The sequence below is a fragment of the Aotus nancymaae genome, unplaced genomic scaffold (assembly GCF_030222135.1).
Source record: "Aotus nancymaae isolate 86718 unplaced genomic scaffold, 86718_ANA_hifiasm-v0.15.2.pri h1tg000059l, whole genome shotgun sequence".
Lineage (NCBI taxonomy): Eukaryota > Metazoa > Chordata > Mammalia > Primates > Aotidae > Aotus > Aotus nancymaae.
The window spans coordinates 26,697,783-26,724,584 of NW_026988473.1; the positions used below are offsets into that span (position 1 = coordinate 26,697,783).

The 26,802-nt window shown below is 42.7% G+C and overlaps 1 long non-coding RNA gene across 3 annotated transcripts in view; it reads right to left on the reverse strand.

The window, feature by feature from the left end:
* Positions 1-26,378, reverse strand: part of LOC105717270 (uncharacterized) — a 41,245-nt gene extending 14,867 nt beyond the window's left edge. Inside the window, exon 1 of one of the 3 annotated variants that reach the window (XR_001107494.2) lies at positions 26,246-26,378. This is a non-coding gene — a long non-coding RNA (uncharacterized LOC105717270). Of the gene's footprint in view, positions 1-4,195; positions 4,408-16,859; positions 17,058-26,245 lie in introns of those variants that run through there. The other 2 variants (XR_001107495.2, XR_010338403.1) reach the window with 2 other exon arrangements.
* Positions 26,379-26,802: the final 424 nt, after the last annotated feature.

A 26,802-nucleotide genomic window follows, 5' to 3' on the forward strand; every position in this document is an offset into this window, starting at 1 on the left:
CATATATTCTCCATATTCCAAAACTTGTTGAAATGTCTTGTTCAATAATGCCTCCTTTCCTCCCTTTTCCTTGGTCTTTTTCTGTTTCTACTCTTTTTTTAAATTCAGATAAAATTCACATAACATAAAATTCATTTTAGCCATTTGGAGGTGTACAACTCCATGGCAATTAGTACATTCACAATGTTGTGCAACTATCGCTTCTGTCTAAGTTCCAAGATACTTTCATCATCCCAAAAGGAAACCCCACACCCATTAAGCAGTCACTTCCCAGTCTGCCTTCTCCCCAGCACCTGGAAACTACCAATCTACTTTCCATCGCTATGGATTTGCCTACTTTGCATTTTTCAAATAAATGGAATCATACAATATGTGACATTTTTTATCTGGCATCTTTCACTTAGCATGATGTTTATGAGGATCATCTATTCGTAGCATGTATCAGTACTTCATCCCCTATTACGACTCAGTAACAATCTATCGTATGTATATACCTAATTTTCTTTAGCCACTCATCAGTTGCTGGACCTATTTCTAGTCTTTTATAAATTCTTTCCTATCATAGGCAGTTGGAAATGGGAAGGGGAGGTGATAATGTGGGCATTTGATCTGACACTTTGGCCAAAATAATGCTGTCAAGTATTAATGCAAACTTTATCTTACCACCCAGACAGCAGCCTGACTTTCATTTTCACATCTGTTTAGAAAATAAGCTCTGTGACAAGTCCCCAGTAGAGTCACCACCAAAAGGATGTAGTTCATTCCACCAGTGTCACAAATCAAATTCTCTTCCTCTTCCCTGGCCTGGAGTTTCTTAATCAGTTGAAGGAATCCCCCAAAAAAGATGCTTGGAAAGGCAATTCAAAATTGTTTGGAATAGCATGACTATTTGCTTATTAGACAAGTATGTTTTAATCCCAAGAGTATTTATAATTAAGTATAGAACTGATAAATTATTTTAAATCTGTAGAATAATATATTATCCTAAAGAATACTGTTAAAGAATATTTCATGTTAGGCCAGGTGTGGTGGCTCACGCCTGTAATTCTAGCACTTTGGGAAGCCAAGATGAGAGGATCTCTTGAGCCCAGGAGTTCAAGACCAGCCTGAGCAACACAGAGAAACACTGTCTCTAAAAAAAATTAAAATTAAAAAAAAATAAAAAATAAATTGCATGTTAAAGATGTTAAGGAATAACTCATATATACTTAGTATTTTAAGAACATATTGGCTGTGCAGGGTGGCTCATGCCTGTAATCCCAGCACTTTGGGAGGCCAAGGCTTGTGGATCACCTGAGGTCAGGAGTTCGAGACCAGCCTGATCAACATGGAGAAACCCTGTCTCTACTAAAAATACAAAATTAGCTGGGCGTGGTGGCACATGTCTGTAATCCCAGCTACTCAGGAGGCTGAGGCAGGAGAATCACTTGAACCCAGGAGGCGGAGGTTGTGGTGAGCCAAGATTGCACCATTGCACTCCAGCCTGGGAAACAAAAGCAAAACTCCATCTCGAAAAAAAAAAAAAAAAAAAAAAAAGAACATATCTCATGCTACAGAATCTCATACTTCATGCCCTAAAATTGGAGCCAAGTAATTTCAAGACATAGCCAACATCAGGGTTGGAAAATTGGCATGAAGAGATAATGGTACATTCTTAGGTGTCACTGTTCATTTTCAGAATATCCCAGGTGGAAACAATGTGGTCTGCAGAAAAAAATAAAAAGCTGTGAGATGCTGCTGTGTCAGAATTTGCTAAAAAGATTAATCCCCAAGTCAATTCCTAGAACGAAAGGTTTGGGGAGGTTAATTTGAAGTGCCTATCTCAGACTCTTCAATTTCTTAAAAATACAAAATCTGAAGCACTTCTGGAGAAGATGGTGCAGACTTCCCTCAAGTCCCATCAACAAGGTTAATGATAAAAACAAGCCCCCAGAAAAAAAGCTTAATGCAAATTCTTATTTTAATCCACCCTTGCCTTTTGGCACTACTGAGCACAAGGCTAACCCTCCTTTGTTCTGATCTTGGAAAAGAAAGTCTTTCCTCTGCAGCTTTCTTGGAATCCCCAGCCCAGGGGGGATTCAGCCCTTCCCAGGAGGCTTCTGTGATCATCTGGTACATGGAGGCAGCAGAACTGAGTGGAAGATTTCCTAAACAACCATGTTCCAGGCACCCCTGTCTAACTAGGTTTGGGTATTACCCCTGGTTCTGCACAAGTGTTACGCGTTTGATTTCTACAATATCTGTCCTTTCATGACAGGAAAGACACAGGTCACTTCTCACATAAGGTCACAAAGGGTCATATTCTGTAAGTTTCTAGCACTCTTTCCATGGTCCCCAGGGGCTGAGAGGCAAGTCTCTTGAAATAAGTATAAAATAGTTGTTGGGAGATGAATGGCCCTGCAGTGAACAGAGATCTTACTCCATCTACTGGGTTTGTGTACAGCAACTGCAGTACTAGGCTTTACTGAGAGACAGAGACCCAAGAGCACAGTGGAAGACGCACAAGCAAAACAGATCAACAAGGCAGAGAGGCCTGGAAGGGAGGCAGGGCACAACACGTTAGTCATCAGCATATTGGTCAGGTGATAAGGTAAGGGTTCCTAGGAAAGACAAATGAAAATATCGACGATGTAGTTCGGGTAGGGACTGTAAAAGTCTTCCATTTCTGGTCATATTCATCACCCCCATGTGACCATCCCTGTAACAGTCATCATGTCATCAGCAGCTTCATCAATGCAGATAAACTAAATGAATGACAATATAGGTCATGTTGTTCATCACACCCAACACACCCATTCCTGAAACCATCATCGTGGCCTCACCATCATTATCATCATCAACACCAGCAATGCCTGAGGAAATGTAAATTCATGCATAATGCTTCAGTCCTCCATTAAAAGGGGAAGAAAAACCTAGACCCATCCCAGTTAGAAATGCCTTATTATCATTACTATGATTATTGGCTAAAATGTATTGCATGCTTATCACGGGCACTGTGTAAGAATTAAACCTTACAATAACTTATAAAGGGTTAATGCCCTCATATTACAGATGAGAAGAAGATAGATGCAGAGAAGTTAAGTGATGTTTCCAAGATCACAGAACAAAAGAGCGATGGAGCTGGGATTTGGACCCAGGCTGTTCAGCTTTACGGCCCACACACCTCACTGGGATGGGATGTAATATTGCCTCCCACAGCCTTCTCCAGTGGTCTGCAAATGGGGGTATGTGCAAGAGGATCCACCGAGGGAAGATGAAGATATTAGAATTGCTACTCACTTTTACTTCTCATTTCATCCCTTTAGTTTCTATTTTATAATGAATATAATTTACCAGCATAATAGAGTACATAATGCAATTTATAATAAATAACTTACATTGTGGAAAATAGTATGAGTACATGCTTAATTATCTAGTGATAGAAGAATTATCTAGTGATAGAAGTGTGCACCCAAAAAAAGCTAGGAGGCCGGGCACAGTGGCTCACACCTATAATTCCAGCACTTTGGAAGGCCAAGGCAGGCAGATCTCCTGAGGTCAGGAGTTCAAGACCAGCCTGGCCAACATGGCGAAACCCCGTCTCTACTGAAAATACAAAAAAAATTAGCCAGGTGTGGTGGCAGGTGCCTGTAGTCCCGGCTACTCAGGAGGCTAAGACATGAGAATTGCTTGAACCCAGGAGGTGGAAGGTGCAGTGAGCCAAGATCATGCAACTGCACTCCAGCCCAGGCAACAGAGCGAGACTGTTTCCGAAAAAAAAAAGAAAGAAAAGTTAGGAGACCCCTGGTCTGGATAAAACTGACATGACCAACCCCATAGCTAGGCAAATGGAAACATATACAGTGGATCTGAGATTACCTCTGGACAAATACATTCAATGTGTACAATTTGGAATCGTGGTATGACGTTCTGCAGAATTAAAGTCTTGGTTTCAGCAAGTAACTAAAAACTATGACATATCTTACTTAATGGCCCTTCTAAGTTTATCTGAAAAACTGATCTCACTAGACTACATATAATAGAATGATCCTATTATTATGGTATCCATGTTAGAAGCAGTAAACATGGATTCATTTTCTGATACATTTTTAAAGTAAAGAAATATAGTTTCTTCCCTTTCTAAGACCTTTATGAAAATGCCTCTCATTTTTCTTCATTTAAAAAGTGGATCTATTTTTTTAAAGGGAATGCTTACCTTTGGGACATACAGAGTGCAATGCTGAAGTGACAGGATGTCTGAGACGTGCTTCAAAATAAACTGGAGTCAGGGAGCAGATGGGAGCCAGAAGAGGCAGAACTGACCACAGGTTGATCACTGTTGAGGCTTGGAGACAGAAATTGAGGGTACACGATGTCATTCTGCCAACTTCTGTGTATGTTTTAAGTTCCATAATAAAGAGTTTAATACTTAAAATATTTTTTTAAACTGTCACACTTGATTTTTTTCTTCTCTTGGGCACTGTCAGAGCCCACCTCTCAATTGAGAAAGGCAAGGAATGATCTAGTGTGGAATTCACAAAATTTATTGTATGCCCTTTCATGCCTTCATGAATTGTGTTAAATGTGCATACATCATTTGCTATTGTGTTAGAATTAATCTCATCCTATAAATACAATTAATGGGGGGGAGAGGATGTGATTTAAAAAATCGTTACATATTTGTACAGGGAAAAATTAAGAAAAGAAACAAATCTCTTGTATCACTGAAATGAATGTCTTTTGAAGACATTTTTCCACTAATATTGTTGGTGTGGGTAGCAATAATAGGACTTTTCACACACACAAGGTCATATATGATCTCTCCCTCTTCTGTGCCTTCTGTGGGTTTTATTCTTTCTTTGAGATGGAGTCTTGCTCTGTTGCCCAGGTTGGAGTGCAACGGCACAATCTTGGCTCACTGCAACCTCCACCTCCCAGGTTCAAGCGATTCTCCTGCCTCTGCCTCAGCCTCCCAAGATTACAGGCATATGCCACCATACTCAGCTAATTTTTGTATTTTTAGTAGAGACAAGGTTTCACCATGTTGGCCAGGATGGCCTCAAACTCCTGACCTTAGGTGATCCACCCACCTGGGCCTCCCAAAGTTTTGGGATTACAGGCATGAGCCACCATGCCTGGCCTCCTTCTGTGGTTCTAAAGGCTGAGACCATTGACTTAGAATCTGAGTTGGAATCTCAGTGTCCACACTGAGAGGGACATGAAGCTGTTTGAAGGACCCCAGACACATTCAAGAGAAACACAGTGAGATGCATACCAGAGTTCCCATAGGGACAATTAGAACCAACAAATGGTGACTGCTCTGTCACTGGAATTGAACTGTGGAGTAATTCACCCACATCGTCACCAAGCAATGCAGAGAAGACAAGGAACAGTGGGCTCAATGACAGCCCAGAGCTACTGAAAAAGCAAGAAATTGCTCCCAAAGGAAACATCCACCTGTTGGCCATACCACCGCTCCAAGAAACAAGAGCCAGATGCCAAGAGGCCTCAGGGAAGTGTCCTTCCAGAGTTCAGCCTTCAAGTGCTCTTCAATCCTTTGTGTTCTGAGTAAGAGTTTCCACACTAACAGCTCAATTCCAATTACACCCCAAGATAGTATCAAAATGATAGGTAAATACAGTCCCAACTTTCTGGCCAGGCAGCCAAAGCACACAGTGCCACAGGGGAAAAAACGGGCTGATTCGGATCTCTTGTGGTTATGACGTCTTCTTGGAGAGCAGCTGAAGGCAGCCGGGAGCAGTGTTTGTCAGATGGTGCTACCAAGAAAGCACTGAGGAGAAGCACAGGCATGCTTATTGTGACATGGGCTTTCCTAGGAAGGGAGAGGAGGCAGCCACCTCTCAGTGATGTCTGAGGTGAAACAAAAGACAGTTATGGATGAGCCAGGGTGATGTGAGTGGCTGGAGTCTCTGGGTCCAGCTAGAGTCTGTGCAGTGACAAGAGTCCTAGAATCACAAAATCTCAGAGATGGGAGAGGTTTGACTACTGTCAACTCTCTCCCAGGTAGGGGAACCAAGGGCTGGTTTGGAGTTTGGCTTTAGATTACCCATAATCTCCACCAGCAACCTTCCAAGTCGCCCCTAATAAACACACAATCTAAAGGAACGAACAGTGCTTGATCTGTGCATGCTGTTTCGAGGAAAACTCCCATCACCGCTCATGAAGAGATCAGCACCCCTACACCTCTCCTACATAGGAATTTTGGAAGCTTCCCTGCCCTTCCTATCCTTACTAGGTATCTAACACTTGAATCAGCCCTACCAATACTCAACATCCTTTAAGATTAGAGCTTCACAGCCCCTGGTGGCAACCCACTCCATCTGGGAATGGCACCTTCTGGACATTTTTTTCCTAGTCATTTGGTAATACAGATTATAAGCCTGAAAGTTTCACATTCCTTATAAACCAGTAATTAATTTATTGATTCACACAGAGGAAGTGCCTTGCAGTATGATAAAAGTTCAACCCAAAAATATGTTTTCACAACACTGTTTAAAACAGCAAATATTTGGAAACAACAGAAGACTAATAATGGCTGGTACACCCACTGGATTCTATAATGTTCAGCCATTAAAAACGACGTTCAAGGCCGGCACGGTGGCTCACACCTGTAATCCAAGCACTTTGGGAGGCCGAGGTGGGCAGATCACTACGTCAAGAGATGGAGACCATCCTGGCCAACATGGTGAAACCCCATCTCTACTAAAAATACAAAAAAATTAGCCAGGCATGGTGGCATGCGCCTATGGTCCCAGCTACTCGGGAGACTGAGGCAGAAGAACTGCTTGAACCCAGGAGGTGGAGGTTGCAGTGAGCCAAGATTGCACCACTGCACTCCAGCCTGGTGACAGAGCAAAACTCCGTCTCAAAAAAAATGATGTTCAAGGCCGGATACAGTGGCTCACACCTGTAATCCAAGCACTTTGGGAGGCCAAGGTGGGTGGATCACCTGAGTTCAGGAGTTCAAGACCAGCCTGGTCAACATGAAGAAATCCCATCTCTACTAAAAATACAAAAATTAGTGGGGCAAGGTAGCGTGCGCCTGTGGTCCCAGCTACTGGAGAGGCTAAGGCAGGAGAATGACTTGAACTCGGTAGGCAGAGGTTGCAGTGAGCCAAGATTGTGCCACTGCACTCCAGCCTGGGCAACAGAGTGAGACACTGTCTCAAAAAAAAAAAAAGATGTTCATTTATATAATATAGCAATACAAGAAGAGTATAGAATACAAAAAGATGCTTATGATGCCGAAATGTTCAAAGAAGCCAGTACACTAAATTCAATATTCATTAGGCTCCATTCATATTTTTTAAGATAACCTATTATAAAAGTGACTGAAAATCATCCCACTTATAAGAGGCACCAAGAAAGTCAAATTCATAGATACAGAAAGTAAAATGGTGGTCACCAGGGTAGGAAGAGGGGAATGGGGAGTTATCATTTAGTGGATATGGAGTTTCAGTCTTGGGTGATAAAATCTGGAGATGGATGGTGGTGATAGTTGCACAGCAATATAAATGTACTTAATGCCACTGAACTCTACACCTCAAAATGGCTAAAATGAGGCTGAGTGTAGTGGCTCACACCTGTAATCCCAGCACTTTGGGAGGCCGAGACTGGCAGATCATGAGGTCAGGAGTTCGAGACCAGCCTGGCCAACATGGTGAAACCCCATCTCTACTGAAAATACAAAAATTAGCCAGGCGTGGTGGCATGTGCTTGTAATCCCAGCTACTCAGGAGGCTGAGGCACAAGACTCGCTTGAACCCAGGTGGTGGAGGTGGCAGTGAGCCAAGATCATGCCACTGCACTCCAGCCTGGTGACGGAGCAAGACTCTGTCTCAAAAATAAATAAATAAATAAAGGCTAAAATGGTAAATTCTGTGTTACATATGTTTTACCACAATTTTAAAATGTACCTAAAAATGACTAGAAGGAAATAAACCAAAAGTTAAGAGTACCTGTATTTGAGTAGACTTTGTTTGATGGTTTTGTTTGTTTTGTTTTGTTTTTTCCTATTTCTAATTTTCTGTATTCTCTAAACTGTCTACAAGGACTCAGTTTAGTTGTTCTTGGAAAATCCAGTAAGTCTTCTTTTAAAAAACTAATTTCAACATGATATTGAATAAATATGTCTAATGTCTTTCTACATGGTTTTCAGGGCACTAATAATACATTTTCCTCATTTAGGTTAAATGTTTTGCCTAACTTGATTACCCTGCCCTTTTTACAGAGGAGGAAACTGAGGCTCATAGAGGTCAGGTGATCTCCTGGGATTACAGAGTGTGTTGGCAGGGACAGTTTTGAGAATGATGACCATCAGAACCTCAGACCATTTTCTGCTGAAGGCGGCCAGCACAGACCACCAGGATTCAGTCTGCCCTTGGGCACAAGTTTCTTCAAGAAGGAAAAAAGAGCCCATCCATTAACTGGAATTCCAACTAGCCTGTACCTTCAGTTAATTTTTTAGCTTTCATGACAAACAAACAACTGATTTTTTTTAACTATCTTGAATTTAATTCAAAAAAGACAGTTTCTTGATGGATCATATATTTAAACTTCTGAAGTTTCTGTTTTCAAGATTAGGGTACTGGGGCCTTGAAACTCTGGATCATTAAGGACTCGAGAGCAGGAGGTGGGACACACTGAGGCAGGAAACTTAGACTCAGCTATTTTGGAAGAGTTTTTTACAGCAAGGGCTATTAGTAGTTTAATATTGTAATTTCATTAATGTTCATCTATTAGAATACGAAATTACCCAAAGCACCCATTTCTCCCACATTCTGATTTTTTTCCTTTAAATAAACAAGCAGAGTATATCCAGAGGGATTTTATCTAAGGCTCTGAAAGGTACAATGAGGATAAATCCCACAGCTGTTGGTGTTCTAGGCATGACTTTTCCTGGTCTCCCTTCATTCTGATTCCCAGCTAACTTGGATTTGCCTTGATTGCCTACTCAGTGACCTGAAGAATGAAAAAATCAGGCAGTTCATGCCAGACATAACAAATATTTATAAGCCCTTTGCTAAATCCCTTGAAACAAAGAAAAGCAATTCTAGTATCTGGCACCTAGTAATTAAGGAACAACGCCTCATTAGTAACAGAGGGAATATGGTGCAATGAGAGGTCTCAGCCCGAACTCCGGCTGAGCCTAAGAACCAGCTGTGTCAGTGGAGGAAACAAGTATCTACCAGTGAGTCAGTCAGGCTTAGTATGCACTGACAGCCATCAAATCCAGAGGGCATTTTGTGAATCCACACAGGATTGTCTTCTGGGGCTCCAGGTCCTATGGAAACCACAAGAATAAGATGGAGCTCCTTGGAAATAGGTAACTCCAGAGAACTCATAGCAAAAGGCCTAACCAGGCATAGGGAAGTGGCTTCGTTGCAAATGTCAACTCTGACCAATGGGGCCATGCAGGATGCTGGATTGCGATGGGTCTGCGTCTATAGTCACAGAGAGGAGGAGAAGTGGTGTGTGCCATTGCTAATGTGTTGGGAGACAGGGGCTGGCAGCAACCTTGTCAGACATTTATTTGTCATCCCTGGCCCAAACTGTCATGAAAATTTCTTTTCCAAAAAGAGACTGCCCAGGCAACACGAGTCTTAGGAAAAATTGAGAAGAAGATAAAGTTTGCTTTTAGTAGACCTCGCTCACTTCCTTCTAACATTCCCCTTCTCCCAGTCTCCATCATTCCATTAACTTTATGTTTTCTCACTAATATCTCAGCCCCTCCATTTTCTCCCGGGAGCTAATGACAAGCAATGATTTAAAGAATGCACATGTTCAGGGGAATCAAAATGTCCATCTAATGAGCTGGTGTGTGGGCACTGGAACCACTGGATGAGAGGAGAGGGCAGGGATTCTCCTCACTCCCAATCCCATCCCTCCCTCACAGATGTCTCTGACAGGAAGAAATCCCTGAATCTGAAAAAAGGAGAAATCAGTGTTCCCACTGCTTCATCCCACCAGCTCTAACTCTGGTTTCCTTCCTCTGTTACCAGCACAAAGACTCTCCCACAAAATCTCAGGAAGAGTCCCAGGATTCACGTTAGCCTAACAAGAAGCATCACACTGGGCCCAAGACAGAAGTCACATGGCCTTTTTTCTGGGTTTATTGCCTTCCTCTGGTAACAACTGCTAATTCACCTACACCATCCTTTCTCTCACCCCAGACCTGGGCTCAAGATGCCAGTGAGGATGAAAGAATAGAGAAGGAGAAATTCAAACAATGGAAAAGGAATGGACATTGTGTAACCAACACTTAGATACCAGCCTTCCAAGGGACTTGCATGTGTTCCATTTGACTCTGTCCCATAGAGAGATACCCCTCAGAACCTCTCTTCCTCCTCAAAGTCCCAAGGATTGGCATCCCAAACATCTGGCATGCAGTCTCTGGCATCCCCACCCAGGTCTCAGAAGCCCACTGCACACACAGGTATATCCGGGGATGGAAGAAAGAAGGGGATGCATACCCAGAGGCTATCTTTAATCCTCGTCAAGAGGAAGGACAAAGCAGGCTTGGACAAAGGTAGAGGAATATAGACAAGGCTCTCCCTACATCATGTCTGGAGTAGTACCCTATCTGGCCCAAAGGTGAGATTCCAAGCTCATTGCTATAAAATCTCCATCCAGAGAGAGATCCAAGATGGCTGATCACTAGCAGCTCTGGCTCGTACCTCCCAGTGAAAGCACAGAGAACGAGAGGACGCCACACTTTCAGACGAATATTTGTTACTTACAGACCAAGAGATTCCCAGCGGAGGAGCCCCACAGGTTGCCAGAGTGACTCTTGTGGCCGGTACGGCGGTTTTGCTGGTGCCTTAGCGCAGCAGTTCTTGGTGCAGAGTCCGGAGATTCCCAGGCAGAAAAGCACCATCAATCTTAACACCGCTATTTTGGCCGGCGCAGTGGATTGCTCAGATTTCGGCGCTGGGAATCAACAAATTGGACGTCCGCTCAGAGACCCATTTAGAAAGTCGGTAATTACAAAGACGACAGAGGGATAAATATATAATGAAGGTAAGAAACCAGCCTAAAAAGGCAGAGAATACTCAAAATCAGAATGCCTCTCCCTCTACAGGGGATCGCAATTCCTCATCAGTAATGGAACAAGGCTTAATGGAGAACGAGTGTGTTCCAATAACAGAAGCAGGTTTCAAAAGGTGGGTGATAAGAAACTTTTGTGAATTAAAAGAACTTGTTCTAACCCAATGCAAAGAAACTAAGAACCTTGAAAAAAGGTTTGACGAAATGTTAACGAGAATGGACAATTTAGAGAGGAATATAAGTGAATTGATGGAGCTGAAAAACACAACACGAGAACTTCGCAAAGTATGCACAAGTTTAAACAGTCGAATTGATCAAGCAGAAGAAAGGATATCAGAAGTTGAGGACCAGCGCAGTGAAATGAAACGAGAAGACAAGATTGGAGAAAAAAGGATAAAAAGGAATGAGCAAAGTCTCCAGGAAATATGGGACTATGTGAAAAGACCTAATTTACGTTGAATTGGTGTACCTGAATGTGACGAAGAGAATGAATCCAAGTTGGAAAAGACTCTTCAGGATATCATTCAGGAAAACTTTCCCAACCTAGCAAGGCAGGGTAATATTCAACTCCAGGTAATACAGAGAACACCACAAAGATATTCTTCAAGAAGACCAACCCCAAGGCACATAATTGCCAGATTTATTAGGGTTGAAATGAAGGAGAAAATACTGAGGGCAGCCAGAGAGAAAGGTGAGGTTACCCATAAAGGGAAACCTATCAGGCTCACAGCAGATCTCTCAGCAGAAACCCTACAAGCCAGAAAAGAGTGGGGACCAATATTTAACATCCTTAAAGAAAAGAACTTTCAACCCAGAATTTCATATCCAGCCAAACCAAGCTTTATAAGCGAAGGAAAAATTAAATCTTTTGCGAACAAACAAGTACTTAGAGACTTCACCACCACCAGGCCTGCTTTACAAGAGCTTCTGAAAGAAGCACTATACATATAAAGGAACAACCAATATCAGCCTTTCCAAAAATATATCAAAAAGCAAAGAACATTAACACAATGAAAAATCTACACCAACTAATGGGCAAAACAGCCAGCTAGCATCAAATGCCAGTATTAAACTTATATATATTCTAATTGGATAAAAAGCAAAAACCCATCGATCTGTTGCATCCAGACCCATCTCACATGCAACGATACACAAAGACTCAAAACAAAGAGAAGGAGGAAGAATTACCAACCAAACAGAGAGTAAAAATAAACAAATAAACAACTAAACAAAAAGCAGGAGATGCAATTCTCACCTCTGATAAAGTAGACTTTAAAGCAACAAAGATCAAAAGAGGCAAAGAAGGACATTACATAATGGCAAAAGGATCAATGTAACAAGAAGAGCTAACGATTCTATAGATCAACGAGACAGAAAATTAACAAGGACATCCAGGACTTGAACTCAGATCTGGAACAAGTAAACTTAATAAACACTTATGGAACTCTCCACTTCAAATACACAAAACATACATTACCACCTCACACCTATTCCAAAAGTGACTACATAATTGGAAGTAAATCACTCATAAAAAAAAAAAAAAAATCTCCATCCAACCCTAGCAGGCTGAGCTTACCAGAGTAGAGTGCAGTCTTTGTTCTTGCTGCATACGCCCAATATACTTGGGAAGCAGACCCAAGGTCACCTGAGGATCCTTTCTATTCTGTTCTGAACCAAAACAGTTTAGAAGCTACCCTTGCAAATCTCTAGGTCTCTGGACCCACTTCTTTGCCCCCAGACATAGCTAGGACTTTTTTTAAAAAATAACAAATGAATTATAAATAAATGGATGAACTAACAGCTAACTCTGGCCCTTCAAGACCACAGAGGGGTATCCCCAGAGACAGACTTCTTTGAATAAATCCTCAGCTGGGGAGGATTAAAGGCCAGTCACCCCAACCTTTGCATGGAGGCAGCTGCTCTCAGCAAGCCTTCCCATAGCTAAGTTAGACTCACCAAGGGATTCTCTGTTACCTCTTACCCAGTCCTTGTCCATCCAGTCAGGACACGGTGACTCTGCTGGGCCAGCCAGCCCAGCACTCACCCGGCCAGCCTGGCTACTCCCTCCTCCCTGTGCCCACCAGGGAGAGAAAGACAAGTATGTGGCACAGGTGAATTGCAAAGACTGACTTCAGTATAAATCATGGATCAGTCATTTTTGGCTGAAAAACTCAGCAAGTTACTTAACTCCTATGTCTCTGTTTCCTAAACCGTAGTCAGGGGATAATAACATCTACCTCACTGGTATCAGACTCCCTTCACTAGAATGCAAACACCACAGAAAGGGGCTACCAGGATGCTCAACACCAGAGTGCACCATTCATAAGGTGGCCCCTTGTGTGATGCCCCCTAGAGTTGTGTGCTGTTAATTGCATGTGTAACCCTGACACCAGCACAGAGGTTTTGTCTATCCTGTCCCTTGATCTACACTAAGCACCTGGAATAGTGCCTGACTCATAGTAGGAACTCAGTAAACACGTGTTGGGTGAATGAATAGAACCTTTGTAAGGATTTAAGTAAATAATTTTTGTTAAGGGCCTGTCTTTTGAGTCAATGCTCAATAAATGGTAGTAGCGATTATTGTTGTTGATGATGTTACTAAGTATAATGGGAAAAACCTTTGCCCCAGCCCTGCCCTCTATAAATCCATGGGTGTGAACTTGAATCTTGAGGGCCATTCTCCACCAAGCCTTCAGCTACAGATGAGAGTGGCTTAGCCCACATCCTCTCACCAGGTTGCAGGAGACTTTGCCCTTCCCACCTGGCTTGTCCTGGCCTTTCTGCCTTCAGCCCAGCTCTGCCCTTACTCTGACCCCAAGACCACTGCAGAACAACAGGGCTGCCACCTGGCTGCCACAGGGCTGGCTGTCTCATCTTCGAGTAAAAGTCAGGACTTTCCTCTTCTCTGCCTTTTCTTGGCTCCCTCATTTGGCACCAGGGCCCCTATTCAGGAGCCCAGTCCTACTCAAAGGCCACTGCTCTTTCTTGGAAATGACACAGACCTGAAAACAAGGGGTTCAAATATCTTTGCCAACAGGGACATTGCATAACAACAGCACCGTGCTCTGGGTGAAGAAAACCCTGTTTCAGAGAGGAGAGCGGGAATTCTTCCCCTCACTCGGGAGGCTGTGTAGATTTTTAAGCTGCTTCTCCTTTAAAGGGACAGATTTGGTTTTGAGTATCAGATGACCTTGGCTTCCGCCTGCAGGTGCCTCTCCTCTCCCACCATCACCGCACCCACAGGGACAGCCTCCTTTCTAGAGACAATAGGTGGCTGCCACCTTTGTAGAAAATGAAGTGCCAGGAAGGAACCCACCCCAGAAATAGGACCTCCCTGGATGCCTGAGATTCCACTATTAGTGATTCACTCTTTTGAGTTGAGTTCAGCGCCACCCACTCGCTGACTGTCTTGAAAAACACAAATTCTCCTGGGAGGGGAAACACATTAAGTTCCTAACACCTTGAATGAAGAAATTCATCAGGCATTTTATTTTCTCCTGATAGAAGCAATATCTGGGTGCTTGGCCATATTATGGGGCTAGGGTGGGGCTCACCAGAATCAGAGAAGAGGGAAGGCTTTGAAGTCAAACTTGGTCAGTGTCACCAGATTTTCTAGAGCCAGGCCTGCCTGCACCCTCCAAAGACAGCTGGTTCTAGAGCTGTTTATTTTCCTGAGTTGATCAACAAAGAATTAAAAGAGGCAAACACACAAAGGGCCTACATCCATACCCCCCATGTAATAGATACTTAACAAATGTTAGGGTCTCCTACCCCTCCTGTGAATGGAAGAATACATTTGTCTTTGTGGAGAGGGCTGGTCTGTGCCTGCCCCTCATCTTCAGAGATAGGGTGAGTCAAAGAAATCAGGTTTCTCCTCCACTCCTCTTTAGAATGCTGGCCCACCTCTACTCAACAAGCCCCTTTGGCCCATGGTTCCTTTGCTGCTGCTGTAGGAGAGAAAGCAAGAAAAAGCCAGGTGCACAGGCTTAAGTGAATGCTCACTGGAGACCTGGTTTCTCAGATCCCAAGACTATGAGAGTCTGCAGAGTCTCTTGCTTGGCATTGATTCTGCTCTGCTTTCCAGCTCTGCAAATTCTCTGCAGAAATCCTGGCCCTGTGTGAAGAGAATTTGCAGAGCTGGAAAGGTACCTCCTTTGCCCTCTGGCTTCCAGTTAGACTCAGACAATGCAAGGTACCAGCAGGAGACTCCAGGAAAACAGGAGAGTGATGTGAACTCTTTATTTCCCCCACTCCCTCCCTACAGGGCCAGGGTTGTGGTGGCAGCTGTAACCCCCTAGCTACGGCCACAGCTCCTGACAGGCAGCCCCCTCACACATGGTGCCAGCGGTCACTAGGTCCATCTACCTAGTGGAGCAAAAGGCTTCCTGCTCTCATGGTTCCTGGTGCTTTGCCAGCCCTTACTGATCATAATCCCGCCAACAGTGTCACTGCAAGGACCAAATGAGACTACAGATACAGTTTCTTCACAAACACCTGCTGAAAAAGGAAACAACCATGAGAAAAATCTTCCCTTAGGAAGAGACCACATAGATCAGGACCACAGTTAACCTTGATAGGTCACCCTGTCTATGGTCAGCCAGTCCGTTCTCTGGATCCCTGGGCTCACCCTGGATGTCCAGACGTACTCTGTCCATTTGCAGCAGCACATCATCCATCTGTAGAGATGGATGATTTTACATAGATTTCAAAAAAACTGTTCTCCTTTCGGTTGCAATGGTCATTTTAAGCCACTTCTCTAAATTCCAGCAGTGAGAATTTCCCCTGGAAGTCTCCACATTGGCTAAGCCAGCGAGAATTTGATTTCAAATGTTATGCTTCCCCAAAGAAGGATGGAAAATAAATAGAAACAAGTTTGTCCCTTTTAGTCTCTTTCTTTTTGAAATTATTAGATTCACACTTTAAATCAGAATACAGGTTGTTCGCCCAATCCTGGAGTCTCTGAGTGACCAAAAGAAAAAAAAAATGTCAGAGCTGCAAAGACCCACACAATACAGCATCAAGTATGGCAAGCCCCCAATTTTAGCCAGGGAAATGGAAGGTCAGAAGTTGGAAATGACTTGCTCAAAGTCACAGAGCCTGCATCAAAAACCCAGGTCTCCTGGCACCCTGGATCAGCAGCCTTCATACCAACCCAAAGACACAGGCAGCCCAGCCCCCATTTACCCAATTAGAGCCCTTACTCTGCTGAATTTACTCATCTGTTTCCCCTCAAGAGAGTAAGCTCTATGAGGACAGGAATCAAGCCTTGTGTGCTATTTACCCCCAGTCCCTGTCTCTGTGTCTGGAACAGTGATTCCATCTTGAATGAACGAATGTTTTATGTGCACATCTGTATTTCCAGACATCAGACATTTTAAAACATGACCACTTCCACCAGCCCTCATCTGTCAGCATCGATGAAGAGACCATTCAAAGTCATAGCTCTTAGAAAAAGTCCCCCCCCAGGCTATCTTTGTGCAAGCCCCACTGTGGGGGTTCTCACTCCTCAGCTTTGTACACAGGAGAAATCTGGAACAAATGAATATTCAGAAAAGCTTTGGAAGGAAAGAACTGGACAGAGATGGCTCCAAAGAGCAGCTTGCTGGGAATGTTTTCATGGAAGGCAGCCCACCACTCAGTGATTATTAGTTATTAATAGCTGCCATTTATGGAATGCTTACTACCTGCCAGTCCCACATTGCACCTTTACATGCATCATCTGAACTGATCCTTATAATACTCATTGTACAAGTAAGGGATTCTGTTTCCTGAATTGACAGAAAAGGGGAATGCTCAGAGGTTCAGCAACTTACCGAAGTTCACATCACTTCCACGCCTGCGTCTATTCCACTTCACCACCGTGCTTCTTCCAAGACTACTGTAGGTTTTTTCTTTTAAAGAATTTCTGTTTTTATTTCAATAGGTTTTTGGGGAACAGGTGGTGTTTGGATACCTGAATATGCAGCCATAAAAAAAGATGAGTTCGTATCCTTTGTAGGGACATGGATGAACCTGGAAACCATCATTCTCAGCAAACTGACACAAGAACAGAGAATCAAACACCACATGTTCTCACTCATAGGTGGGTGTTGAACAATGAGAACACATGGACACAGGGAGGGGAGCATCACACACTGAGGTCTGTCGGGGGGAACTGGGGGGAGGGACAGCGGGGGGTAGGGAGCTGGGGAGGGATAACATAGGGAGAAATGCCAGATATAGGTGATGGGGAGGAAGGCAGCAAACCATATTGCCATGTATGTACCTATGCAACAATCCTGCATGTTCTTCACATGTACCCCAAAACCCAAAACACAATAAGATAGATAGATAGATAGATAGAAAGTTCTTTAGGGGTGATTTCTGAGATTTTGGTGCACCCATCACCTGAGGAGTACCCAGTGTATATAGTCTTTTATCTCTCGCTACCCCCAACCCTTTCCACCGAGTCCCCAAAGTCCAGTGTATGATTCTTATGCCTTTGCATCCGAGAAAACCATAGGTTTTCTTAAAACATCATTTTTTTTATTTCTCCTGCCTTCCCCTCACCCACCACAACTTCAGCCCCAATCTGACATCAGGGAAGAGGAGGAGATATTGGCAAGAGCAGGGTTCAAGACAATCTGGTTTGCTCTGAGAAGTGACTTTGAGCCAACAGAAGAGTTGGGGCTCAGGGGGCAGTTTGCAAAGAATGCAATGAGTCCAACCTTCAGAATCCTGTTTTTCCAATTTCTATCCTCCTATTTATAAAACACTATCTGCATGCCTAATAATAGATCACACAAAAAGCTTTCAACTCATTATATTATTTAAGCTGCTCAACAGCTTAAATAATATAATGAGTTGAAAGCTTTTTGTATGATGAGACTTAAGGGAAGATTACTATCACCATTTAAGATGAGGAAACAGCGGCTCGGGAGGTTCAGTCACTTTTCTAAGGTCACATAGCTAGTGATTGGAGGAGACAGATTCAAACTCAAGTGTTCTTACATCCAGACTGATTCTCATTCCCCTGAACTGAACCATCAGAAGAGAAACGTAGGGCTATGAACCAGATGAAGCCAAAATGGCCTTGACATTGACTCAGCTTGCTCTGAACCATAACCTCCACCACTGAGTTTTATGAGATGACTTAATTACTCTTCGTTAACACCAAGCAAGATGGCTACCAAGCTCAGGACACTAGCTCTGCACTTCTCAGTGCCTATGGGTGTTCTAAAAATGGCAGGCAGCTTTTGTTGGTTGAGTCTAGAGAATGAGCAGGGCTCTCTTTTGGCAACAGAAAGTTGTAAGGCACATGGGCTGGACACAGGGCAGAGTTGGGGCAATGCTCTGCTAACTCAGGGAGCTGAAGACAAGTGTGCACACAGCATTGAGGCCAACACTGTAAATTTCCCACTGGTGCTAGCAGGTCAGAGAACACAGAGGAAGAAAGAAAGAGGGAGACACAGGCAACAGGCTAATTCTATTTTTACAATTCCTTTAGCACTCAGCCTGGATAACGTTTGGGTTCAAATTCCAGCAACATCATGTTCTGGCTCTGAGCTGCCTGAGTCTGTTTCCTCATCTTCATAGAGTTGCTGGGGAGATCCAAGATACTGTATGCGATCATATCTCTGAGCACACACTATTTAATATATTCCAGGTACTCAGTGCCACGTACTGATTATCTCCTTTAATCTGAAGGACTCGGCAAGGTCTAAACTCTTTTATCCCTATTTTACAATGGTAACACTGTCTCAGAAAAGGTGAATAACTTACCCACGACACACAGCCAAAACATGCTGGTGCTGGGATAATAAATATCAGTTAGTAGTAACCATCCTAGGTCTGGCCTGTGAGCACCTTGGAAGCAGACATCTGAATTTGGGTTTAGTTTTTTAAATTATGAAATATTTCAGGCCGGGCATTGTGGTTCACGCCCGTAATCCCAGCACTCTGGAATGCTGAGGTGGGAGGATCGCTTGAGGCCAGGAATTTGAGACCCGCCTGGGCAACACGGCGAAACCGCTTCTCTACTAAAAATACAAAAATTAGCCGGGTGTGGTAGTGCTTGCCCATAGTCCCAGCTACTCAGGAGACAGAGGCACTAAAATCACTTGAACCTGGGAGGCAGAGGTTGCAGTGAGCTGAGATCACACCACTGCACTCCAGACTGGGCAACAGAGTGAGACTCTGTCACACACACACACACACACACACACACACACACATATATATCAAGTGTACAAAAGTATATGTGATTACGAATGCCTGTGTAACACTCAGCCTAAGAAACGAGATATTAAAACCAAAGTCTCAGCACACCTCCCTTACTTTTATTCTTCCACCTTCCCCAGAAAGTGCCAGTCATTTGTTTGTTTAACAGTATTTATTGAAATACCTACTCTATGCCATGAGTGGTTTCCAGATGTTGAATTAAGCGTTTTCCTGAATCATGGGTTCATCATTTCTACACCTATTTTATACTTTATCATATACTCAAGTATCCATTAGCAATATTTGGCATTAGTCGCATGGTTTGAAATTTTATACAAATGGTAAAATATTTGTAAATCCTTTGAAACTTTGTTTGGATTTTTTTTTTTTTTTTTTTTTTTTTTTTACAGACACGGTTTCACTATGTTGCCCAGGCTGGTCTTGAACTTCTGGACTCCAATGATCCTGCCTCCTCAGTCTTCTGAGTAGCTGGGACTGCAGGTTCACACCACCATGCCCTGCTGATAATCTCGTTTTTCAAGAAAGACAGCGATAGATAGAAACACCCTATCACTATATTAGATATGGTAATATCAATAAATGCATTGAACTGAATTGCAAAAACACATTCCTTCCTAAGAAAAGATAGGAGCTTCTCATCTCATCTGAGCAATCTCACTTTAAATGGGCTTTGCAATAATTTAGTGGAGCTATTGGGAAGAGTTATGGAGGCTGATACATGACCTGTTCTGACCAAAATTCAAGCTAAAATCACAATGAAAAATGATAATGACAATAATATAGCTTTACATTTGTATAGTGTGTTATCATTTTTAAGGCATTTTCACAAACATTACTATTTCTTGGGATGTTAATGTGTTAGTGAGAAGAAATTCTAGTGATCACCCACTCCAGAGGATTTCAGGGTTCATTTTCACAGCAAAACACATTTTTCTCCAAACTAAATCTTACCTGGATTTCTCTGGTTTAAACAGGACTGGAGAGTCCAAATGCTGTTCCCCAGCTCAGCCTCCTCCTCATCTCCTCTGTCCCTTAAGAAAACCATGGAGATCCAGGACTCTGGAGACAGATCTGGTTCACATACCTTATTTTACAGAAATAACTATGGGAAGAGACGCTGAGCTTGGATCCACTGAGTCTCTACTTTGGCCTTATCAGGCATTCCTCATTGAATTCTTCCAGTAGAAGTGCAATAACATTAAGTGCCTTGCCCAAGGCCACACAGCTGTTTTACAAGTCCATGGGAGCTCCTGTGAGTAGGTGGCTGAGTCAGAATTTAAAATCCATCTTCCAATCTCAAGGGCAGACCTGCTGGTTTCTAAGCCAGGGAAGATTAATCAGCTAATACATTTCAACTTCACTTCTCTTCACTATACTTTAGTTGGGTAGCTCTTTCTGAGTTTATCTTCGAAAAGCAGGCTCAGTCCAGAGAACCTGTGACCTTACTGGATATAGTTGGGTAAAGATGTAGCTGCCCCAGAGGACTCAGTACATCCAGGCCTTGGTAAATAGGGGATATGGAGAATCTTTGTGAAGCCTCCTTCTCTTCCTTGAGGTAACCAGTCCTCTCCCTTCTGATCCTCAGCTCTATGTCCACAGAGCCCTCTTGCTGATCTAGAGGATCCCCTAACACCAATTTTCCTTTCTCATCCCTCCATACGTGCCTTCAGCACATTCATCCCACATGCTGCTTCCTGAAAGTGTGCCAATATAATCCAAGAGGACTCATTGTTTAACTTACTGAAATACGCGTATCCTTAAGGTGGCTCAAAAAGATCATATTAATGGTAGAAGTTTTAGGTGCCAGATTAGATCAATCAGAGAGTTATTTATAGAGAAAGAACATTTTTTCTGATTTTCCAAAGATGCCACAGAGATCTATAGGTTATGGTTCCAAAACCTCTAATAGGAAATGGGTTTAAATTGGCATTGGAGAAACCCTAAAATCTGTGTCTTCTAGCACTTTCAGAGAAGGAAAGAGAGATTAAGAACCAGGCTTACCCCAACTTGAAACCAAAACACCTCCTCTTTTTACCATGACTAATAGAAACAGTGAGTGCTAACCAAATATTCCATGTGCTTCCCTGTATTCCCAGTCTGCCTCACAGCTAGGTGAGCCATGTGACTAGCTTTGGACACAAACTACAGCCATAAGTGACACGTGCCACTCCTGAGCTGAAGTGGTTAATGACACATGTGCCTCCTTCATCTCTCTCTCTTCTCCTGCCTTGATGTCTTGAAGGTCATTTGTTCTAGAAGATGATATGCCTATAAGAAGGAGGAAGGTTACCCATCCTGCACCAGGTATTTGGTGAGTGAGAAATCAACACTGGTTATATTAAGTCACTGAAATTTTAGGGTTGTTTATGACTACAGGGTAGCAGAACCTATCCTGACTAATACAGCAGGGAAGGTGACATTTGCAGTGTTTGTGCTAAATAGGACTGTTGGGAGTAATTTCCCATTCCCTATAACTCTGGAGCTAGAAAAAAAAAATCAACATTTCCGAGATACCCCTAAAGGCATGGTTCTGGAGGCAAATTGAACTCCTCCAGTAATGCCCTTGTGTGAAGCAACAATATAATAGAGACATAAGTGCTTAGAGAGTCCTCATTTCAGTGTCCAGTCACTAGTGAAAACAGCAGGGGCAGCAGTTCCCTGACATTTAGATCACAGCTACAATGGAATGACTTTGAGATAGTGTAATATCTATCGACTTCCACTCTACCAGCCCTCAACAACAGTTCTATATGCTCTGAATTCTCGGAATTGAATCCCTCTCTACTTGAAATACCTGGATTGGTGTCTATTTCCTTCACTGAACTATGACTGAATCTTTGTTGCTTTCAAAAATTTGAAACTCTTTGAAAAATGATAATAGAGCAACATATAAGAAGATGTGGAGTATTCCAAAGGCTCAAACCTAGGAAAAGGCAGGTTCTCTGATGCCTCTGGGAAAAAGCTTGAAAAAAAAAAAAGCAGTAGGATGAATTTTCACAAAGCCATGAATTCATTTTAAAAACATGACATAAATCATTTCTTGCAAATTCTTCACATGACAGTTGAAGGAGGGAGCCCAAAGAATTTAAGTGCCTTCTCTAAGGTGGCACAGCTAATAAAGGCAGAGCTGTGTTTCAAACTGAGGTCACCAAGACTCTGACCAGTGCTTCCTCTGCCACATAATGCCCGCTTTGAGTCCTGGTAGAGAAGATTAGGCTCACCTTCCTGAACTACAGGAGACCTACTTGAATATTAGAGAGGTGATATGTGTGGCACTGGTTACTCAGAGCTGGGGAAGTTCTGCCACATGCTCACTGCATTTAAGATTGTGGAAGACATGCTTGAAATAAAATCTAATGATTGGCATTTATTTTTATGACATAGTTTATAAAAATATAAAGTCTTCATAAACAGCAGCCATTGCCAACCAAAAGCCTGTTAAGTGCCTTGACCTTTTACTTCAGAGCTAACAATCCGAGCTCCTCATATGTCCCAACTAATAATACCCCACATGACCTTGAGCTTCTGGTTTAAACTTCTTGTGTCTCATTTTCTCTGTCTGTAAAAGGGAGATAATGACACTAGCCGCTGGATCACATTGGTAACATGCTCGGAGATCCCCAGATCAAAGGTGCTCTGCCTCAACCAAGCAAGATGATGATGGTGTTTACCATCATTAGTGTTGTTATCATTATTGTTTTTGTTGTTTGGAGTGGCCATGTTGCAGCCCAGGAACTAGATATGACTCTTACAGCTGAGTCAGTACCACAGCAAGAATGAGGAGGCATTTTATACTGCAGAAGCCATTGATATAGAGACCACCCCTTTCATTGACATCACAGGAGGGCACATTCCTAGACTTCCCATGTGGTCTGAGGCATACTCCTCCCTGGATGTAGGACCATGCCTAGAACATTTCCAAGAAGTATATATCTGCCTTCTGGGGAAAGAGATCAGTGAGGAAGACCCCATCATTTCTTTGGCAATAGGGTCCCCGTAATCACACAGCCAACTAAAGAATCCTGGGAACACAGCCAGGAAACTTCAGATTTGAGTTCCAGTTCCACCACCTTGTAGCATTGACAATAGGCTATCATTTCTCAGGGTCATCATTTTCTGATTACAAAATAAGGGTGTTTCACTGGAGGGGTCCCTTGGTCTCCTTGTGTTGAGATTTATAGATCCCAAAAAAGTCACAACAGAAGATTCTGCCAAGATAAGGTCTTGCCTAGCACGTTTCTCCATAGTTTAGTGACAATATCAGTCACTGCTCTTCCAACAGGCTGTTGGCCTCTTGCCCACACCCAACCAGTCATGTTCTAAGTTTGGGACAAGGAAATGTACTGAACTTGTTTTGAAATTTACCAGCAAACTGGGGACTTAACACAGAAGGCCAAATTCTATGTACTGGTAAATACTTATTGTGGTTCTCAACGTATATTCATGCAGGAGCATCATCTGCCTTTATGTGGCCTGCATAAAAATGGTGCCCCACTTAGGTGGAAGAATTTGTAAAGAAACCTCCTCTGGGTACATGCTACTCTTTGGGTACACCGTTTATAAGCAGATTGTACTTTGTGCAAAGAAAAGTGCACCCATTCACCTAGATGGCCACAGTCCTCTACCAGAGCCCAACTGTTGATAATGAAAGTTGTGGTGGATCTCAACTCCATGACCCCTTGGCCAGCATGTCTGTTTAATGTGCACACTACACAACCATAAGGGTTCCCTGGAGGCCCCTCATGAACCTCAGAGTTGATGGGAAACTTCCGCCCTACCCCACCAGCTGTTTTTTACTTTTACTGGCTTTACATGATATTGGCCATCCTTAAAAATTGTGTTCAAACAAATAGGACTACCATCCCCCTCCTTGCCAAGTTACACCTTCCTCTTTGGAGGGAGACACAAAGTAAGGCCACTCCCATTCATGCCTAACCCCCTTACTTCCTCTCTACCTCTATTATTCCCAGAAGGTCAGAGGTCAGTGGTAGGGGAAGGAACTGACTGAGCACATCTACTTCCCAAATCTTGCTGTCTTACATCTGGATCCTCAAGCACTTGAACCTAAAATGAAACGCTTGCCACCTTTGTGCAGAAGTTCCACCATGTCATGAATGAAGAAAGGCCCTCAGGATGTGGTAAAGTGGAATAGGGAATGTGTGATAGCATCTGTATTAACTTCTCACATGTCATACTACTGCAAGCTAGCACTTGTGGACAGAAAGCAGAGGGGAGGCTGGAGGTGGCACCATGGGTGCTCTGTGAATGAGATCACTCTAGAGCCAAATGAGAGCCAACCAATGGGACTAGTACTAAAAGCAGGATAGGAGGCTAGGTAAAGATACATATCAAAAGATACTTTTTCAAAAATGTACATTCCGTACAGCCCAGAAATTCCGTTCCTAGGGGGTTATCTCAAAATAATCAGATAAGTGCACAATGACTATCTACAAAGAAGTTCCTTGCAGAACTGTCTACAATGGAAAAAAATTGGAAATAATCTCCATATTCTACAACAGAACAGATATGTAAAGAACTGTTCTTGCAATGGAATATTATGTAACCATTAAAATTATGATCTAAAACTTTCTTTATTGCAGTGGAAAGATGTTAAGGTATCTGGTTAAGTGAAAAAGCAAGTTTCTAAACAAAAGTAGAGCATATTGTATTTTTTTTGCATAGATATAATAATATACAGACAGTTCCTGACTTAAAATGGTTTGATTATGATTTTTCAACTTCATAATGCTGCAAAAATCATAAACATTTAGTAGAAATTATACTTCAAGTACCCATACAAGCATCCTTTTTTCACTTTCAGCATAGTATTCAATAAATTACATGATATGTTCAATACTTTATTATAAAATGGGCTTTTTGTCAGCTTATTTTGCCCAACTGTAGGCTAATGTCAGTATTCTGAACACATTTAAGGTAGGCTAGGTGAAGCTATGATATCTGGTGGGTTAGGCGCATTGAACGCATTTTTAACTTAGAATATTTTCAACTCACAGTGAGCTTATCTGGATGTAATTTCATAATAAGTCAAGGAGTATCTGTATTATATTTATATACCACATATGTATACACAATATTTATATGTCATAGATTAGCAGTAGCTATTCTGATGTGGGTGTTCTCTGTTTCCCTTACCTATATGTTCTAAATTTGCTATAAGCAACAAGTATTACTTTTGAAATTAAAAAAACAAAATGTTTTTGGTCATGTTCTGAAGATAACCTTTGTGATCTGGAGAAAACAGAGGAAAGCCACTCATAGGCAAAGCAGAGAGTTACCACTTCTGGGAACTTATTGATGAGATCAATGTTCTCAGCTCAGAGGACAGTTCTTCTGTGCTCCTGACCTTCATAAAGGGAAAGGGTATCAGCTGGGGTTCTTTGTTGCAAACAACAGAGCTCAGTATGGCTAGTTTCTGCAGAAAAGAAACTTTCAAAGGACATTGGGACTTCTGTTCCTGAGGAAATGGAGTAGATGTACTTCACACTCTTTCTCCCACTAAGTATGTCTGAAAACCATAGACAATCACAAGAAAATTCTGAAAGGTACACAGAGGAAGGCAGACAGACTAGGTAGATGGAACCCCAGGAAAGTCAGAGATGTGAGATTTCTATATCCCAGACTTAAGTGAAGCATGTATTCTGTAACCTAGAAATGCAAATGAGTACAGACATTAAAAGCCCCAATAAAAGCCAACTCTCTTTAGCCAAGGACCAGAAAGGGGGAAGGTAGCAAGACAGAAAATTTTTAGGCAATAATTGCCCTAGTCCAGCCAAATACCACAGAAAAAATTGTGCCCACCCTCACCTGGGCCAGCAAAGGCCAAGTGGAGAACTTAGACCTCCACTCTTACCAGGCTGTCTTATGACTCCTTAACACCCCTGCTAGCATGGTGTCAGAGAAGGCCAAGTAGAGAGCTGGGACTTTCATCACCACCCAGTGGTAACAAGCACCCACCTACCACAGTATAGGTAGATCTCTCATGGGGAGCTTGGACCTCCACCCCCAGCCAGCAATATCAAGGTGCCCTTCTGCTTCCATGCAAGGCGGTGTCAGTGGAGCTAAGGGAGAAGTCAGGGCTTCACCATCACCCAGACATAATGAGGCCACTTCCCTTTACTGCAGTGTCAGTGGACAACATGTGACAAGCAGTAATAAGGCACTCCTATCCCTCCCAGCAAGGGTGGTATCAGGAAGGCCTGGTGGGGAACCAAAACTCCCAATTCTGCCCTTGTAATGAGGAGCCCCTGCCCACCTCAGGCGTCAGTAGACAGCAAGGCAGCACTCCACTTCCTCTATCAGAGCAGTGTCAAAAAAATAAAGGCCAGCTAAAACAGAGGGTGTAAATAAGATCCAGGATAGAGTAACATAATAACCAAAATGTCCACTTCCCATAGAAAATAACTCTCTACACCAAGAATCAAGAAAATTTTAACTTGAATGTAAAAGAAACAATCAATAGATGTCAACATCAAAATATCAAAAACATTGGAATTATCTGCAAAGATTTTCAAGCAA